This window comes from Amphiprion ocellaris, chromosome 1, assembly GCF_022539595.1.
Source record: "Amphiprion ocellaris isolate individual 3 ecotype Okinawa chromosome 1, ASM2253959v1, whole genome shotgun sequence".
NCBI classification, from domain to species: Eukaryota; Metazoa; Chordata; class Actinopteri; family Pomacentridae; genus Amphiprion; species Amphiprion ocellaris.
The window spans coordinates 16,355,011-16,375,140 of record NC_072766.1 but is presented as its reverse complement, the minus strand read 5'-3'; the positions used below and the strand labels follow the sequence as shown (position 1 = coordinate 16,375,140).

At 40.0% G+C, this 20,130-nt stretch overlaps 1 long non-coding RNA gene across 2 annotated transcripts in view; it reads left to right on the top strand.

The window, feature by feature from the left end:
• LOC129349014 (uncharacterized) overlaps positions 1-17,839 on the top strand; it is a 31,495-nt gene extending 13,656 nt beyond the window's left edge. The window contains exons 3-4 of one of the 2 annotated variants that reach the window (XR_008601802.1): positions 126-16,470; positions 16,629-17,839. This is a non-coding gene — a long non-coding RNA (uncharacterized LOC129349014). Of the gene's footprint in view, positions 1-125 lie in introns of both variants that reach the window. The other variant, XR_008601801.1, reaches the window with a different exon arrangement.
• The last annotated feature ends 2,291 nt before the right edge of the window (positions 17,840-20,130 follow it).

Here is a 20,130-nt window from a genome sequence, read left to right as displayed (position 1 = left end):
TCAGTGTGTTCTGGTGTGTGTGTGTGTGTGTGTGTGTGTGTGTGTGTGTGTGTGTGTCTGCAAAGACATTTTTAGATTCCAAGGACAGTGTGTGTTTCCTCTCTTGCTTTCTATTGTTCCTGCAGCAACAGTGATCCTCAGGGAGCAGAGCAGCCACCAGGATGGCAGAGCAGCAGCCAATGGCAGGGCAGGACAGTGAGGCCCCGAGGCTGATGGGAGCTAAAGTCTGTCCTCTTTTACTATGCTGCTTCTGCAGTTAGTATAACTAACATATAATGTCTTCCACAGAAGGCCTGCGACTATGGAAGACAAAATTTGATTCAAACACGACGTGATTTTGCTGATGAGTCTGCTTGACCTGGTTGAACATGTCTGACTCAAGTTGGGATGAAACTCTCCTGACGCTTTGTCCTGCATGACACATGGTTACGTCTCTCTGCTTCATGGTAACACAATTTTCTGAAGTGTAACAAGATTAAACCACCTGCCTAATATTGTGTAGGTCCCTTATGTACAACCAGAACAGCTCTGACCCATCAAAGCATGGACTCCACGATACATCTAAAGGTGTCCTGTGGTATCAAGACATTAATAGCAGTCAGCACTGTGAACCCTTTGATGTGTTCCTCCACAACCGACATTTTTATTATTTTTTTAATGTACATGGTCTTGAATTACTGGAACTTACGGTTTAAGTTCAGGACACCAGCTAAACCCTCTGAATATAAATGCTACCATGAAGCAGAGACGTAACCGTCATTCCAACCAGAACCTGCAGCTGCTCACCGTACTGACTCATACATGTTCAACCAGGTCAAACAAACTCATCAGCAAATTAATGTCGTCTTTATGCTTGATACATACAAAGAATTAGGCTTCCACATTAAAAATGCTCCAAAGTCCATCTCTAAGGCACTAATGTTAGCAATAAAATGGCACACTCTATGAAAAGAAAACCTTCACAAAGACCAGCTTTTGATATATTTTTTGTTCTAAGGCAAATCATACAAAATAATATTCATAAATACGTGACATTTTTTACCGTATTGTTGTGAAAAAAACTTAAAAATATCCCACATTTACTTTTTATGCTGAATATGCTTAAATTGTTCAATTTCATTCTGAGTTTATGAATAAAGTACTGAGCCAGTGTTTTTCTATAATATAATCAGTACAATGTCTTGCTTCATAACAATTAAACATCATGCAAAAATTAAGTTAAGCAGTTCTTGCTGAATGAAGGTCAAATTTACAGCTGTTCTACTCAAATTTGTGTTCATGTTTGTGTATTAAACAAAGAATATTCAAAGTAATATAAACCAGGACCCAAGAATTCAAGCTACCATTTCGATCTACCATTCTAGAGATTCCCTAACCCAGTCATCTACTCATCACTTTTGGGCTCTTACAAAAGTTGCTCAGATCTGTGCACTCCATGTTTTTCCTGCCTCCAACACATCATCTTCAAGAACTGACTGTTCAATTGCTGCTTCGTATATCTTAACCCTTGACAGATGCCACTGTAACAAGATAATCAGTGTCATTCACTCCATCTCTGTGGTTTAAATGTTGTGGCAGACTGGTATATACACCGTTTATAGTAAAAGATCTAACACCATATAGAACACAGTGCAACTGTTGTCTTTGCTGCCTCCTGCAGGAATGTTTAAGCACATCAGCTGTCCACTGATCCACAGGGAGTTCGCTCCCCAGGGAGTTCGCTCCCCATTTCAGGATGTGATGCCTTCAGAACCACCTAATTCACAGATGATTTCAAACCAATACCTCTCTGGTCTCCATGAATAATTAATTGTAACAGATAAAGGTATTTTGCAGTTAAACTTCTTCAACTGACATCAAAACTATGAAAAGCCTCTGACTAAAAATGCTAAGGCAGTGCCGGTTGCTTAAAAAGAAAAAAAAAAACAAAACACACAGGAATACAATTTTGATTATTTAAAAAAATGTATTTGTATGTACTTACATACTGGTGTCAAAAGAGTATGCACCAAAAATGTCACATTGACTCACAATTACAAAGAAAAAGTGTTTTCTTTTTCTTCAATTACAAGTATTGAAAAAACTATGTACAGAAAAAAGGGCATGGTGACAAGATAGTACACTAGAAACAAACTTACAGTCACACAATGTTTTATATGAGGCTTCTGCAAATAAAGAAAAAAATCTTCTAAACAGTTACACTGTCTTGGTGCTCTGAACTTCAAATTGTATTTCCACTCAGAAGGATATCCTCTCCACAGTCCAGCATCAAGGCGTTTTCAAAGTGTGCTCACAAAAAGGATTTGTTTAAAAAACCCAGAGGACTGATTCATCAAAAATGAAAAAAATAAACAAACCGTTGAGTGGAAATACTTTTTTACTTAAAACACATGGCCTAGAGATAATCTTAAAAAGGTGTTAAAGAGGGAACAGATGGGGACAGTAACTGGGCTGGAGGAAGCTTGCAGTCCTGGAGACGAGCTATGTAGCGGACCACTTCTCTATGGATGGAAATAAAAGGCTTGTCTGTGGGTCCCTGCTATCATATGTTAAAGATGGAAAGTACACTCGCTCCAAAAACCTTGGAACCCCACCCCCTCTTCTGAAAATGTAAAGATTTTAATCGAGACAAGACACAAACCAGGAATGACAAAGGCAGGATGATGGCGATGTGGGCTGTTTTGTGATCAGCAAGACTGAAAAAATATCCTTTTGAAGGGGTGCTAATAGCTAAAAATATATAAATGGAAAACTAGAGCAACTGGACTTGTACCCCAAATCCATCAGTTCCTCTCCTTCTATAAGTGGAATCAAAGCGATTCACACAAACTGCCCCTGAACAAACTCAGGTTGAGAGATTGACATCAGAGAGGAGCCTGAAACAGAACACTAACACATTCAGTGCAACACTAGACTAGCACATTCATTCCCACTGCATCATGAAGCTTCAATTTAGGGTTCGCTGGACAATAATGTCCTCTATTAGTTCTTTTACAGTTACCTTTAGGCAGAGACAATCTGCAGCCAATTTGAATCTTTTCTCTGGGTTCAGTTAATCTGAGAAGAATGTGAAACAGCACCTAAAAGGAATCCATGGCTTTCATGGCACTTTGTTGGTACAACACTCCAAGTATTGTGCAGTTCATCTTAATAGTATTGTGCATGTTTCATATCGTAAAGCCAAAATAGAAACTCGTGTCACGGTTTAAAATGACACGGCAATCAGACATGAGACTCCACGAACTGTCCTCAAACTTTCTAAAAACAAACTGAAGCCGTCACATGGGAAGTGATTTTAACGATGAGAGTGCAGTGTATGTCTGCAGGGAAGATGAGGCACCTCGCAAATGTTTAGGGAAAAAAAAGGACACCAATCTCTGTAGACTGGTTCCTCCTGCAGCATCCTACTAGTTACAAATATATGGAAACTGCTGTGCTATTACCATGCCAGTGACTGGTGCCTCTTCTGAATTTAAGAACTAAAAGTGTGTCCAGTTTCTTTCCGGCTGGACCAATAAAAGAAAACTGCAGGGTGTGTTAAAGTGAAACTCCACCCAGAACAGAGCACAAAAACTATAGTGATGACCTTAGCTGATCTTTAAGCGTATGTATATATAGCCTTTGTAATGTCTGTTTGGGGGTGAAATGATGTCTGCGAGGTAAGGATTTAACTTTGAACAGAATGTGTCTCTGGTGTATCTGGGGTAGCCTTGGACCAGCTGCTCCCTCTGGGATATTTTCTCTCTTCCTTTAGTCACTTTTTGCCTTTTTGCTGTCATTTCCATTCTCCTCCAACTCCGTCTCTTCTGCCCCCTCCTGGTGCTTCCTCTTCTTTGTGTCGTCTGACTGAGTGGGGGACGGGTGTGGCCGAAAGGTGATGATGATGCAGGTCATGTTGTCGCATCCTGTCCCGTCTCCAGATGTGTCGGGGGCCAAGCAGTGGTCCAGCAGCTGTTAGAAAGATACAAGGTGTGTGAAATTAAAGGTGTAAATCCTGGGCATTGTGAGGCAGATGGCACGAGGACAGAGGAATTAAAAATGACATGTTAATTTTTTGCTCTCACCTCTTCCACTATGGATGAAAGAGGTCTGGTTTTGCCATTCTGGTCTTGTTTCATCCTTTCACTGATGAAGTCCACCACCTCCTGACTGCTTAACACATTCCTGTAAACAGAAATATGGAAACAGATTAATGAAGAACCTAATGAGTATTAATAAGGAAATTTAGCTTGTGAAAATATGGCTACACCATAGCTACAAAATAAAATGTTCCGCTTCTTGACAGAAAAGCTTGTTAGCTTAGAAAATTGTGTTTCTGGACATAAAACAGTTGTCATTTGTAAAGAAAAAAACATGAAGAAACCTACAAATGAATAGTTAGTTACTGGAACAAACCGCCACCGACTGCTCAAACTCACCAGATACCATCGCAGGCAATGACCATGAAGTCGTGGTCCTCGTTCAGAGTCAGAACTTTGACATCAGGCATTGCAGAAATCATCTGCTCCTCTGGAGGCAGAGTCTTGTTCCTCTTATAGAAGTGGTCACCTGAGAATCAGAGTTCAGATTTAAAGCAGTGTCGTCGCAGAGGAGGAGGAACATTGTATATTGATTATTTGAATCCAGTGTTAATTTTAGAATTACACATCCTAAAGCAAACAACAGGATGCCTTACAAGAGTTCTGAAGTTTAATACTAAAGTCATTCCTACCAATAGCTCTGGAGAGGTTCAGTCCACCATTGACCCGTCCGTCCATAGTCACTTTCCCACCAGCATTTTTAATGCGAGCGAGTTCCACCTCGTCCTCCGGCTTGTGGTCGTACGACATGTCGACGGCTTTGCCTACAGTGACGCAGGAACAGAGCTCTTACATTTCATTCAACATTACTGCCAAGCATTTTGTTAAAACTTTTGGCACTTCGCATCTCAGTGGAAACCAAATAAGACTCAATTTCACTACGGTGCTAAATAGACAAATAATAGAAAAAGTGTTGAAAAGCATCTGAAAGGGACTGCAATGAGAATTTAAATGACATTAATTAAAATAAACTCTGACCTCCTGTTGTTGTAGGTATTACCACCACCATTTTATCTTCATTTCAACAAAATTATGTGCAAACCTCAAGACAGGATAAAACTAGTCAAATCTAACTGTAAAACAAAATTAAATAGAATAAAGTACTAAAACAAGCAAAACAACTTCTAAGATCAATTTCAAAAAAATAAATATGAAATATTAAGACCATTAAGAGCAGAAAAACATCTAAATCTTTTTGTGCAACAATTCAACATGTCAAAAAGGTAAAATTGCACAAAGTGCTTTGGACCTACCGCGTTCAGACACCACACAGCGAGAGTCTCCAGCGTTGGCCACGATCAGCTGCTTCCCTCTGATCAGAGCCACGACGGCTGTGGTGCCGCTGTCTGAGCCAGGCTGTGAGGCCACAAACACAGGAGATGTGACACACCATTAAAACTCCATGATGGCTTACACTGACAGATCTTCACATGATACAAACCACCCATGCAAACGCATTCCAACAATTTATTTTATGACCAAAAGTCAGTCACTGAAAACAGCTTTGCAGCTTTCAGCAGAGAGAAGACTGGAAGGCAGCCACAAAAGCTTCTTCCATTTAATCAAAGTCGTCTCAAGTCATCGAATTTGGCTTCTGTGGCCAATTTAAAGCAGTTGTTTGTTGGGTTCATTACTTGAAATTACTGTTACGCTCTTTAAATGGCTAAAAAAAAAAACAAAAAAACATCAACTTAAGCTAACTTGGCTGGTTCTCAAAAGTAACGAGGAGGAAAATTTTAGTAAAGTTTTAAGCACACCAGGAAAATGGCTTCAACAATGTTACAAGTAGGCCTGGACGACTTTACAAAGTCTTCAACTTCTCATTGTCGATACTGCTGCCTAGTAACTTAGTCCCTGGATACACCTCCCAATAGATGCAAAGCACATTGATAGACTTTGACTGAATATGGCTTCCTGTAATACCATCATTGCTCTATATGTCACTGCCACTTTATTGTGTACAGATAATATTTTACACATTAAGTATTTCTGGTTGTGCACATGCTTTTAATGCACAGTTAAACTTTTCTCACCTGCAGCGTAATGGCCTGTTCAGAAGGCAAACGTCCTTAGAGACAAAATAAATGCCGTTCCGACTTTTCTCACAGTTCTAACATTCTGAAAGTCTTCAAACTGAAGGCGTCACGAGAAACTGACTTTAAGTTTTTTGACAAGCTGCAAAAACTTAACATGGAGAGTTCAGCTACAAGCATGTCTACCACTACCACCAGCGATGACCATCTCTTAGGAAAACAAACTGCCGCCTCATTTAGATTCCCCAGTGTCACACCATGTGACACAATTTGAGATTCAATGTTGTTTCCAAAGAGGATGAATCCATGATTTTGATGTTCTGTGGTTGTACGGTGCTCATGTTCAATTGGAACAATCTTACCGGATGCACTAGTTTTGAATTTCCTTGTAATTATGCATGATGCAAGCACTGGAAACTGGCTTTAGTCAGTATTTTGTCACAATATGCTCAAAATTGAACACCCATCATTGGTATGACGAGTTTTCAACCCCTACTGAATCACATTAAAGCAATTTTGGAAGCCAAAAGAGTCAAGACTATGATAAAAAATTATCATTTTGAGCTCCACTCTAAAGACACAATAAGTTTTAACTTAATATCTGAAAAGATCATGATGAAGTCATGACAGATCATATTCCTAAAATCAAGTATATGTTTCACCTGCACTGTGTATAGGGATTTTTAGCAGCTCAACTGTTCATTTCAGTCGCCCTCTTCGTACACACCTCCTCTTTGCCATCCATTCCTGGCAGACACATTTCCTCCTCCTCCTCTTCATCCTCAGAGTCTTCCTCTCCCTCCTCTGTATCCTCCTCTTCTTCCAACTCACTGCTGTCACCCTCTTCCTCTTCACTGCCATCCTGACAGAAAAAAGACAAAGCAATTATCACAATACTTACAAAGTTATTCAGAGGGAACTTTCACAGCCCAACACAATGGTCTATTCTGGTCTCCTGCTCTCACCTCTTCATCGCTGCCCTCCTCCTCCTCCTCGCCCTCCTCAGACTCCTCACTGTCATCAAAAAACCTCGACTTGGAATCTCCTGGGGCTTTCGAGGATGAGGAACAGGAAGGACCTGCATCTCCTTCTGCCTTTCCAGCCTTTTCCTCCCCGTTGGAGCTTCCTGACCCTCCACAGCCTCCTGCTGTCGAGAAGAAACGAGCACGTGAGATGGTGGACGAAGTGGAGTAAAGAGCGAATATATGTGCAAAGCAGAACAGATAAGAAGATGCTGAATCAAGTGCTTGGCTACACATTTTTCACATACTTGTGAACAGCAGCTGCTCAGTGTTTGTAGAGTTTTTGTTAATGAACCAGTAGTTAGTATTAAGATACAAATACATTTTGAAGCATTTCTGAAAGGCACTTAGTCTTCATATATCAACTTTGTCTGTCTTCCCTTAGAATATGTCAACTTTCAAATGAAACTGAATCTTATCTCCTGACCTGCACCACTGCCTTCGCCTCCTCCTGCTCTCCGACAGGCTCGCAGCTTAGACCCGCATGATGCTCCTTCGCCTTCCTTCACCTTCCCATTGCTCTCCTCCTCCACCTCCCCGTTCAGCCCCTCTTTCTTCGATCCGTCTCCACCTTCCTTTTTGTCTGCCAAAGCCTCGGGATGCGAGCAAGACGCCTTCTTAGCAGCGGCACTAGAACCAAACACAGAGATAATACAAATGAAACTGGAGACCATGTTGCAATGTAATACAAGTAATCACTAAATTATGACATTAACACTTTTAATATTTGTCAAAGATTAATTAATTAGCTGCAAATTATTAAAATAATAGCCAACTATTTTAACATTATGAATATTGTCTGGTGCCTTGAGTCCTCTATGACAGTTAACTGAAGCTCTTTAGGTTGTGAACAAAACAAGACCTTTGACAATGTCATCTTGGGCTTTGGCAAACACTAAAGAACTTTTTGTTTTTATCATTTTCTGACATTACATAGACAAAAGAGCTAATTGCTTATTCGGGGGGTAAATGGACAATGAAAACGAACTTTTCCTGCAGCCCTAAACATTTGTGATACCTATATTTGCTGACTTGCATGATATCACCACTGATGATGCACCATAAAGTAAGACTTTCAGGAAGTTCAAATCTCCGTCTCCCAGCATCTTCACTATCACAGTCGTGACGCTCCTTATATGAGGAGTCATAATAGTGAGTTTGTTGGATTACCTCAGGGCAGCAGCATGTTTAACGGCATTGCGGTTCTGGCCGTAGCGAACCAGCAGCTCCTCTATGGTCATGGTGGCCTCCTCGTGGAGCAAAGCTGCCTCCTCCGTGTCCACTGAAAGGAGGGCAGAAACATACAATCACTCAGATGTTATCAGAACTTTTACGATTCGACATGAAAGTTTTAATCTACCAGAAGTGTATACAGTACTTTCAGTATTACTAGTGGACACGATAACCTTGTTCCTGGTTTTCTATGCTGGATCCCAATACTCTAATCCTACGTTGACACTTAACATGAAAGAGCTTTTTCACAGGTCCATAGCAAACAGTGCTCAGTGAATATCAGAGGTGTACTCACAGTCATCCTCCTCTGAAACCTTTTCAGCAGGTGGCTCCTCAGTGGGTCGTCCAGCGATCTGGACCAGCTCCTTAATAACTTCTTCTGTGGTCATTCTGCTGTCGATGGCCAAGAAGGCATCCTCCAGTGCCTGGAAACAACATGGAACAAATCAGTACAGTAAAGCAGAGGGAGGGAAGTAAACACACAGATTCCAATCCTGCCAAATTACTAACTATACCAAAGTCAAGCAGCCTACATCTGGTCATGGAGCTCTCTTCTCACACAAACTCGTTTCAGATAAATAGGTCAGTCCTCAACTACTGTGGCCTCTCACCTTTTGAAGTTTGCCGTCTTTGTAAGTTTTCTGTTCCTTGATGATGTCAGGAAGGTACTTTGAACAGTACAGAGCCACCTCTTCACCTAAATGGGCACAGTGAGTTATATAAATTCTTATGATAGGTGTGTGTAAACAAAGCAGTTATGGTATATGGGTGTGTAAAACAAACAACAAAATGAGGAAAACCATAAAAACATAGTTGGGTGTGTTATGATACAAAATTCAGAAAGAGAAGAACATTTGTGCCTCTGAAATATGGCTTCAATGAAACAAATGCTGCAGTGCAGTACACTAGAGTCTACAAAATAATATCCATAGAAGACGGCAGTCTGTTACCTCCATGTCCATCATACACAGAAAACATGGCTGTCTCCTCATCAAACTCGGGGATACAATTATGAGCATCCTGGAACACAGACAAATCACAGCAAAATTAAAACCCCTGTTCATGTAACAAAGCAACTTGTAAGCTTAGAGCAGACCTGTTAGAAATGACAAAAAATAGAGACCCTGCACATTATCTTCACTCCCTGCCAAACCTGTTGGCAGCTTTGAAAGGCTTATCTTTAAAAACGAGCCCAAACTACTTATTTTATCAGACCAAGAACCTGTTAAAAAAAAAAAAAAAAAAACTATATCACTTTTTAACTTTCTGAGAGATGTTGAACTAGTCATCTGAGGTGTGTTCTAACTGGAAAATTTACCAAAGTTTAAAACGGTGATATTTTACCAAAAATCATATTTAAAATTTTGTCTGCACAAAACAGATTCTGTAAAAAAAAACAAAAAAAACAAAAAAAAAAAAGATCTGTACTTTCCAGTGCAAATGTGACACCATTTGTGACTGCTATGGGGACAGCTCTGCAGCGTTTACACAGGACAGATATGAGAAAAGTATGGAGATGAATTTAAAAATTAAGTAGTAAAATATGTACAGTGTGTAGAGATACTATTTTCCCAACACTGGCAACAGTTGGGGGTACTTGGAAAAATGCTTTACACATTGACTTCAGCTTTTTCAATTCCTGCAAAATAAACAATTAAAGAAACAGCCTTTTTTGAGTACTCCCTACTTCTGTTAACAGTTGTGCTATTTCCACATAGGCAGTGGACTATATATTAAAGTGAAAAATGAGCCCACAGTGAGCAAACGGGACAGGAGCAATAAACACCTAGAAACCACTTGGAGTTCAGAGGGTTAAATACATATAAATGGCAAATGATGTTGGCAGGTTAACAAAGTTTCTGTACTCTGACAACATGTTCATTAATGTCTTTTGACTAAATTACTCACCTGCATTTATTAGTCACCGTTATTATGCTGAGAGTTGATGTATTAAAGCTAACTGGCTACATAATTGGGGAATGTGTCTAATTGTGTCATCACTTAAAATGAGACACAAACATCAGATCTGTTAGTAATATCCTGTCAGCTGCGGTGAAATTCTTTCTTCACAAGACTGCAGCAGACATCAATTACATGCTGTGGGAGAGTGCTAACAATGTAACTCGGCATGCTAAAAAAAAAAACATCCTGAAGACGAATTCTCATTGTCACCAATCACTGCAGCTGGTGCTGTGGAAGAGTCGGGTTAGCAGAGACTCACTGGATCTCTAGGAGACACCAACAAACCCCCACACAAACACACATACAAAGAGATCCCGCCATTTAAAACTCCATACACATGTGTTCAGGAAGCAGAGCGGCAATATGATTGTTTCAGATCCAGCCATTCATTTTGTGCCTCACCTCCATGGAGACCCGCCAGCCCTGCATGGCAGAGAAGCCGTAGCTCATGCTGCTGTTGCCGCCATCGGAAGAGGTCTTGGTGGTGTTAGGCTGCGACAGATATGCCCCCATGGTTGTTGGATTCTATGTCTTTACACCTGGAGAGGAGACGGCGCGGGGGGAAAACATCACATTTTAGCTCCACACAAAAGGACACACGTGTAAAACTCAGCATTCGTTAAATTCCAGCTGCTTAACCAGCTTCGCTAGTTACGGTTGCTAGCTAGCTAACGTTAGCAACGCCACAACAAAAAGTAGACGCATCGGCTAGCTAACATGACCGAGCTAACAGCAGCGAACCCGGCTAAACTTCCAGCAGTAACCTCTGCCCCCGCCATGCGAGCGGCTGCGCAGTTGGAGAAACATCAAACGCTGGGCGCCGACGGCTACTTTACCTATTCTGACAGAGCAGGACGAGCTGATAACCGGGTCCGAAAGACGGAGATTCACATAGGAATGATTACACGTGTGGAAGCAAAAGCCGCTATCAACACAGACGGACTGAAAAGAAGCAGCAGCCGTGGAGGAAGTGAGCAGTCGCGCATGTCCGTTTCCTTCCAACAAAGGGGCGTGTCCGACGTGTACGTCTTACGTCACTTTTTAAAATCTGTGAACAGACGTTGTAACGTACGGCCATAGACCGTATGCAGCAGGGGTGTCAAACTCATTCTAGTTCAGGGGCCACATTCGGCCCAGTTTCATCTCAAGTGGGCCGGACCAATAAAATCACAGCATAATAATCGGAAAATAACGACAACTCCAATTATTTTCCTTTGTTTTAGTGCAAAAAAGTACATTCTAAAAATGTTCACATTTCAGGAATTAAAAAACAGGACACAAAATGTCAAAAGCGAGAAACAAAATGACAAAAAATGAGACAAACATTAAACTAAACAAAGACAAAAAATTTGACTAAGAAGTTAAAAATCAACAAAAATTTTGTCAAATTACACCAACCAGACAAAAAATGACAAAAGCGAGAAACAAAACGATAAAAAATATAAAAACACAAGCGAGACAAAAAAAACTCCAAAATGACAAAAATAAGACCAAAAAAAAAATACAAGCGAGACAAAAAGGGAACAAAACAACAAAAATGACAAACAAAATGACAAACATGAGACAAATGACATGGAACAAAACAAAAAATGGCAAAAAATAGACAAAAAAGTTACAAACAACAAAAAAATAGATAAACAACACAAGGGAGACAAAAAAACACAAAACAAAAATGATACACAAAACAACGAATAAAGCAAAACAGAAAAATGACTAAAATAATACAAGAAACACAAGCAAAACTAAAAGGAAACACAAAATGACAAAAAAAATGAGACAAAAAGGCAAAAAACGACAAAATATTACAAAAATGAGACACAAAACAACAAAAGAACAATGAGCAATCTAGTATTTTACTTTATGATCAAAACAACTTGTCATGGTGTAGAAATTATTTTAAATTTATAGTTTTACAAATGTAAAATTTGCAATTAATGTCTTCTCTGTAATTTTTACACTTTACAAAGTCGTCCCACGGGCCGGACTGGACCCTCTGGAGGGCCGGTTTTCGCCCGCGGGCCACATGTTTGACATCCCTGGTATACAGTCTATGCGTACGGCGTGTACTGAAGATAAACCCAGCAGTAACAGCAATCTGCAAAGTAAATACACAATATTAAAACAAGATAAAAAGGAATACATAAAAAACAATAAAGACAGAAGCATTATATTATTTAATCTAAAAATATATGGTAAAGACTACAAAGATGCTTAAATTCAAGGATATGGCACATTTTTTAAAGCAACTATTGTGCTCTTTATTATTAAAAAAATGGAATGCACCAAATAAGTTTAATATTGAGAGTGATATGCTGTAGTAGTTTAATTTATGGTGTGAATTTAGGTGAGTCAGAAATATTAGGGAATAAAACCAACAAAAATTCAATAAAATTCAACTTTACACACACACACACACACACACACACCCACACGCACACGCACACGCACACGCACACGCACACGCACACACACACACACACACACACACACAAGCTACCTCTTGAAACTGTAAGAAGACTTTATATGGCTGATATCTAAATTTTAATCTAAATGTATGTAATATTTGGCAAACATTTCAAGAGTTATTCAGTTTTTTTCAGTTAGCAGTCTTTAAAAATATTTGAATTCAAAGCGTATGCTATTTTTACGTTTTTGATTATTATATTTAGGGTCCTCGCACCACGAAGTGGTGCGAGGAACCTATTGAAACCCTAGGAATTATTAGGGTCCGAGCACCGAATGGTGCGAAGACCCTATTGGAATGCAAGGAATTATTTATTATTATTCATTCTTTTACCGTCTTTTGAATTGCATTTTTGGCGGCCTTATCATACCCCAAAACGTGTGAGACTTGGCATGCTCATCAGGACTGGCGAAAAATTTGATATTTTATGGGAGGTGCGCATGTGTGTGGAAAAATGGCTCTATAGCGCCCCCTGCAAAATTCAAAATTTGGTCATTAGGCCAACTGGCAGGGTGTTTCATCTACAGCTACAAAATTTTGCATGCATATTCAGCCCATCAGGACACACGAAAAAGTCAATAATGGCTATGCCCTAAACCCAACAGGAAGTCGGCCATCTTGAATTAACTGTGATATTTTTTCTGACTAATAACTCATCGGGGGTAAGTCCGGGAGACGTCAAATTTGGCAAATATATGCAACAGTCATCCCTGATGAAAAGTTATCAAAATGCTCTGCAAAAGTCAAAGGGCGTGGCCATGGCGACTCGCGATAATACTGATCCTTTGCCATGAAACAGGAAGTATTGTCTAACTCTGCTGTACATGTTCCAATCTGCCTGAAATTTTACATGTGTGATCAGGGTCCAGCCCTGATGACATCCATGTGGTTATGTACATTAACAGTCATAGCGCCACCTTGTGGTAGCAGGAAATAGACATTTTTTTACATTTTGATGTACTATTCTTAGCAGGTTGATCATATTCACTTCAAATTTGGTGACATAAGCCTGAACACATTGATGATGATTCCCAGAGAAAATGGTGACACATCATGAAAGGGCGTGTCTGTGGCAGCGTGGCAAAATTCGATTTCTCGCCATGAAAATTGAATTATTTATATCTCAGCTGGAAATGATCCAATCCGGACCAAACTTGATGTGATGGACACCAGTCAGGTTCTGAACACATCCACATTCATAAATTTAGAAAATCTCATAGCGCCACCTATTGGCAACAGGAAGAAATTGTCATTACATTTGCACGTGCCATTGCCTGAAACTTTGTCATATCATTCTGAAAATTGGTCAGGTGAGTGGTGACACCTTGACGATGCCACAGTGTGAAGATTTTGATGATTCATAAAACGCTGTTGCCGTGGCAACGTATCGTTGCCGTAATAAACAAAGTACTTTTTGACAGGTTAAAAATGCTCAAATGCTCGCCAAAATTGCCACACATATCTGGACCGGCAACCCATGTGATATTTTAGGGAAACTGCACATGTGTGTGGCAAAATGGCTCCATAGCGCCACCTGGAAAATTTCAAACAGTTACTATGGCCAGTACGTGTCACCTAGAATTATGAAACTTGGTAGGCATATGTAACTCGTCAAGACACACAAAAATGTAATTGACACTCATGCCCAAAACCCAACAGGAAGTCGGCCATTTTGAATTATGTCATATGTTTTGACGATTTGGGGTCATTTTTGTACATTTTCAAAAGCTATAAACTCAAATAGGGTAACACCGAGAGAGCTGAAATTCGGCCAGGATGTATTCCAGTCATGGGTGATCAAAAGTTATCAAAACGCTCCGCAAAAGTCTGAGGGCGTGGCCATAGTGACCAGCGGAATGTGCCCATTTTGAATGTCTCGCCATGAAACAGGAAGTGCTGTGTAAGTAGCCTGTACATGCTCCAATCTGCCTGAAACTTTACTCTCTCAGTTGCAGCGCCTCCTGGTGGATATGCGTGGGCCAGTCGGGCCGCTCGGATGCGAGGACTTGTCCAACGCTGCTTGCAGCTTTTATTGGTTTAGTGGTTGGAAGTCAATAAAACATTAGCGTCAGTCAAATTGAATGCGTCAGTGGATGGAAGTGGTGGTTGCCTTGTGCTGCTCTTCACTTCACTGCAGCTCCATGGCTCCATCTGCTGGACGGACAGAAGTGCAGCAGCTGATGGCAGCTTCTTTGACCTCACGCTGCTGTCAGACCCCAGATTAGGGTTTATTTCAGATATATATAATAGAAAATAGTAATTAAAAAATAAGCTGATGTTGTATTTTTGCAGCAGTGAGTTTTACAGGGTTAAGAGCAACCAGTCAAAGGTTATTACTGAGGATTTTAAACAAAAACATTCAGGCAAACAGTTAACATCATAGGGTGCCTGACATGTTTGTTTTTTTTCCGGTTCGATACAGATTTTTTTTGTAATCAAGGAGATCAATAACCAAGATTTGGAATCACTACACATTTGCAGAAAAAATAAAGTTTTTGAACAGCACATAAAGTTAAGTTAAAATTAAAATAATCACGAGTTGCAGCCTTTGCTTATTTATGTTTTACATGTTGAAGTTGTCCTTCAGTGTTTCACTGATCAGATTGTGCTGTGGGCAGGAACAAGATCAGAGGGAGGCAGCTGCAGCAGACCCAAAGTAGTTTCACATTCATTTATCTGATCAGATTTCAGGGGGCTTTTTTTTTTTTTTTTTTTTTTTTTTTTTTTTTAAGAAATGGGACCAATAATTGAAAACATGCTAAATATCAGATGGGATCATTGGTGTCACAGGACATCTGCAGACACAGGTCAAAGATTACAAGGAGTTTATTTAACGAATGAAACTAAAACCAACACAGAAAGGATAACTAAACCAAGGTGAAAACAAAAAGGGGAAACCAGACTAATTGTAGGAGAAAGGTTCTGGTTTCAAAGTCTCTGGTCTGGCAGAGAGCGGAAGAATGAAGAACCGGGCCTTCGTGGATTAAGGTGATTGAGAACAGGTGAATCAACCCCCACATCTGTGAGAGAGATGGATGGATGGATGGATGGATGGATGGATGGATAGATAGGTAGGGAGGTAGATGGACCATAGATAGATGGATGGATAGGTAGATTCTGCAGTGGGGAAATTTTCAGTGTGGCAGTAGCAGATAGGAAAAAAAGTAAAAAGAAAAGCAGCACTCAGTGCACAGATATAAATAGATGCTTTCTCCTTAGAGAAGAAATAGAAATGCTTGTAAAAAAAAAAATCTTGTGAAATTGCACATATTGACTTATTTACATTTTATTGCAGTTACTTCATGGGTGATCTGAACTACTGGGAGCAGGTTTGATTGAACACAGTCTGACTGCTGCAGGAAGGAAGGACCTCCTTCAAACATTGTGGGTGAAGCAGTCTGTCCCTGAAGGAGCTGCTGGTGATGGTCCTGTTTCCTGCAGGGGGTGGGAGATGTCCTCCATGACAGACAACAGCTTTGTCATCATCTTCCTGTCTAACACCAGCCCAGGACAGAGCTTGCTTTCTTAACTGGTTTCTTTAGTCTCTTCCTGTCTGCAGCCGTGATGCTGCTGCTCCAGCAGACCACTCCATACAGGATGGCTGATACCACCACACAACCATAAAAGGTCCTCAGAATTGCTCCCTGCACCCCGAAGGACCTCAGTTTCCTGAGCAGGTGAAGTCTGTTCTGACCTTTCTTACACCGTGCGTTGGTGTTCTATCTCTAGACATGTTTGAATGTCTTTATCAATAAATGGTCAAACACATGTTGAGTGTCAGCTCAGCTCTTTGTTCCACACATGTATATGTTCCTATGTGATTGGTGTCTTGCAGTCAGAGTGTAAAGAATTGAAGCTGTCAGAGGCTTTCTGTGGTGAAGAGGCTGCAGGACATCAGCTGCTCCAACAGGTGACGCCTTTGTTCTTTGGCTCCAACCAGAACCAGCAATAAATCAGCATGAGCTGCAGCTTATCCACCTCATAGAGCGTATAATAAAGAAACCAAGAGGTTTTAGTTGATAGCTGTCTCTAGTGAATGACCAGCAGTGTGTTGTTCAGGTTGTGAGGAGAAGTAAAAAGCTTACAGCAGCTGGTATTCCCAGGTAGTCTCCCATCCAAATACTAACCAGGCCCAACCCTGCTTAGCTTTGCAGATCAGATGAGATTGGGTGTATTCAGTCTCAGAAACAAACCTGCAATGTAAGTTCTGTACCTCACATGATTCAAATCTCCACTCACACCTTTTATTTGTCCTTTGATTGCTCCAGTACTGATTGATGCCATCATTTAAGCCAATTTACAACAACACCTTGTAGGAAATGTGGTGCAGAGGTAAGTTCTGTGCCTCACATCTTGAAGGTCTCCGGTTGAAATCCACCTTAGTACCTTTATTATCTTCACCTCCTTAATAGTTTTGTGTACCATCATTTAGGAAAACTAACAGTTACACCCAGTAGGAAGGATAGCGCAGTGGTAAGTTATCTGCCTCTCATCCGGGAGGTTTTTGGTTCGAATCCAGCCCAGGGCTCTTTTGACACTTTATAAGATAAGATAAAGATAAGATAAAGTTCTTTATTTCTCCCCACTCCAGGGGAAATTTACATTGTTACAGCAGCTTTATTTACAATATATACATACTTTGGCTGTATGACAACCTCTTTCAACCATCATTACAACAAAGTCCACGAAGGACCTTGTGTGAAAGATAGCTCACACATAGGTTGTGTGTCTGTCATGTGGAGGGTCACGGTTCGAATCCCCACTGGGAACCTTGCGGAGGATAATAGCGGAGTGGAAAGGTTGTGGTCTGTGGTGTGGAGTGTCAGTGGATTGGAGTTGAAGGGTGGTTCCAGCAAAACCAAGAAGTTGCCCGAAAAAGGTAAAGAGCGTAAAGAGCGTAAAGAGCGTAAAGAGCGTAAAGAGCGTAAAGAGCGTAAAGAGCGTAAAGAGCGTAAAGAGCGTAAAGAGCGTAAAGAGCGTAAAGAGCGTAAAGAGCGTAAAGAGCGTAAAGAGCGTAAAGAGCGTAAAGAGCGTAAAGAGCGTAAAGAGCGTGAAATCAATTGAAATGTATGTTTTCTTTATTAATGTTGAGTTACAGCATTGTATTTAACAGTTACATATTATAAACATGAAAAACAACATGACTTCATCTTCCTGTTGGTTTGTGGCTATGATGTATATTATATACACCACCATTCGTAAGTTTGAGGTCACCGCGGGAGTTTCGTGTTTTCCATGGGGGCGCACACTTTTGTTTGTGTGGTGGCGTGGCTGCACAAGGGTTTTCTATTCGTCGGTTAGCCTTTCGGCACCATTGGCTGGCACGGTGTGGTGTTGGAGCGCGGGAGTGATGGTTGCTGGGGGTGTTCCTCTGTGCCCCTGTGGAGATATTCCATTAAAAATCTGTGTTTTTTAATGCAACTTTATGCAAAGAGCGTAAAGAGCGTAAAGAGCGTAAAGAGCGTAAAGAGCGTAAAGAGCGTAAAGAGCGTAAAGAGCGTAAAGAGCGTAAAGCTTTTATTTATTTTTTGTTTGTTTTCACGGCCACAGTTCGGGGACATAAAGGAGTTTTGTAGAGAAAGACGGATGACCCCTCCAATGCTGCTTGCAGCTTTATGGTCCAGAAATGGTCCAGAAACTTTGATTGTATTCACTGAAAAGTATAGTTAGTGGTGATCAGAAGGTAACATTAGTTTCATCAATGATTTCAACTATTAGTAGACTTTATGAGGGAAGCAGTTTTGAGAAAAGAGTTATTAGTAAATCAATTCATAGTGCAACCCAGAACATTGAAAGAGGAACTGTTTGAAGAAACAACCAGATGTTTTTGTTTCAGAATACAAAACGTTTTAAGATATGTAAATTTATTTGTTTTTTTGGATTTTGTTATTGTGTCTTCTGTGTAATTAGATATTCAAAAGTGTCACTGGTGTTTTTCAAATTTTTTGTCTGTATTTAGATTCATCTTAAAAGTGTAGTCTTGGTCTTTTGTCATTCTGTATGATTTTATAATATTAGATTAGATGTCCAAATGTTCTGTCTTTTTAATGTGTAATTGTTGAGTCAAAAGTATTATTGGATGTGATGAGTTAAAATATTATTTTCAATATTAAATGTTTAGATAAACTGTTGTAGTTTGTAATTTTAAGAACTTGTAGTAGATTTTAATGTGTAATTGTATATTTAAAGTTTTCATAGTAAATTGTGTTTAATTCCTAGTAAAAGTGTTATTGTCTTTAAGGTGTTTATTTGTAAATAAACATTTAACTATTTAAATAAGTGTAGTAGTCTCTTTCACTTTTTGTTTGGATAGGCGTAGTGAGAGACAGCCAGACAATGGGGTTAGAAATAAGAGGTAGGCCAGCGCATACAGCATGGGGTGTACAAGCGGGAGTCGAACCCGGGCCTCAGCGGCGGGGACCAAGTACATACGTCAGAGGCGTAACCCGTAGAGCTACATGAGCACATATGTTCTCGCCTTGTAAACGTGTATAAATCCAATAGAAAGTCTAGGGATAGAGTTAGGGTTACAGAGCAAGGTCCTTACAGCATTAATGAAAAATAAGGTAAATTTAATATGACACATAATATTTTTAATATTAATACTAAGCAACAGAATAATCCGAGAAATTAATCCACGGTTTTCCCTTCAGCATTGTGGGTCTAAATATCCTCTATCGGAGACGTGCAACCACAATGCTGAAGGGAAAACCCCAACTTTATAAATTTTTTGGGTTGAGTGGCTTAATATTAAATTATGAAAAAATTTTAATTTATATATCAATTTTTTATGATACATTACAACTGTCAGGACCTACCTCTCCAACCCTAACCCTTCCCCTGGACTTCTATTGAGTTGGTACACCTTTGCTGACATGCAACATGTGTGATCATATAGCTCTGCGGGTTAAGCCACTGACGCATGTAGTAGGTCCTCAACGCTGAGGCCCTGGTTCGATTCCCGCTCGCAACCCCGTGCTGTATGAATTGTTCTCATTCTTATTTCTACCCCATTGTCTGGCTGTCTCTCACTACGCCTATCCATCAATTAACTGCAAAAGACTACAACACTTTTTTACAAATTTCCTGTTTCTTTATTAAATACAATTCTTTAATTTCTTACATCTTTTTTCCCCCCCATACTTTATAAAAGTTTAATTGTCTTAACTTTTTCCCATTTATTTAATTGCTTCTTTTTTATGTATTTTCTTTCTTTAATCTTCTTCTTCTTTCTAGAATTTTACACCAACCTTAAATTTTGGGTCATTTTTTGACATTTTGAAAAGCTATCAACTCAAACAGGGTAACACCGACAGATATGAAATTCAGCCAGGATG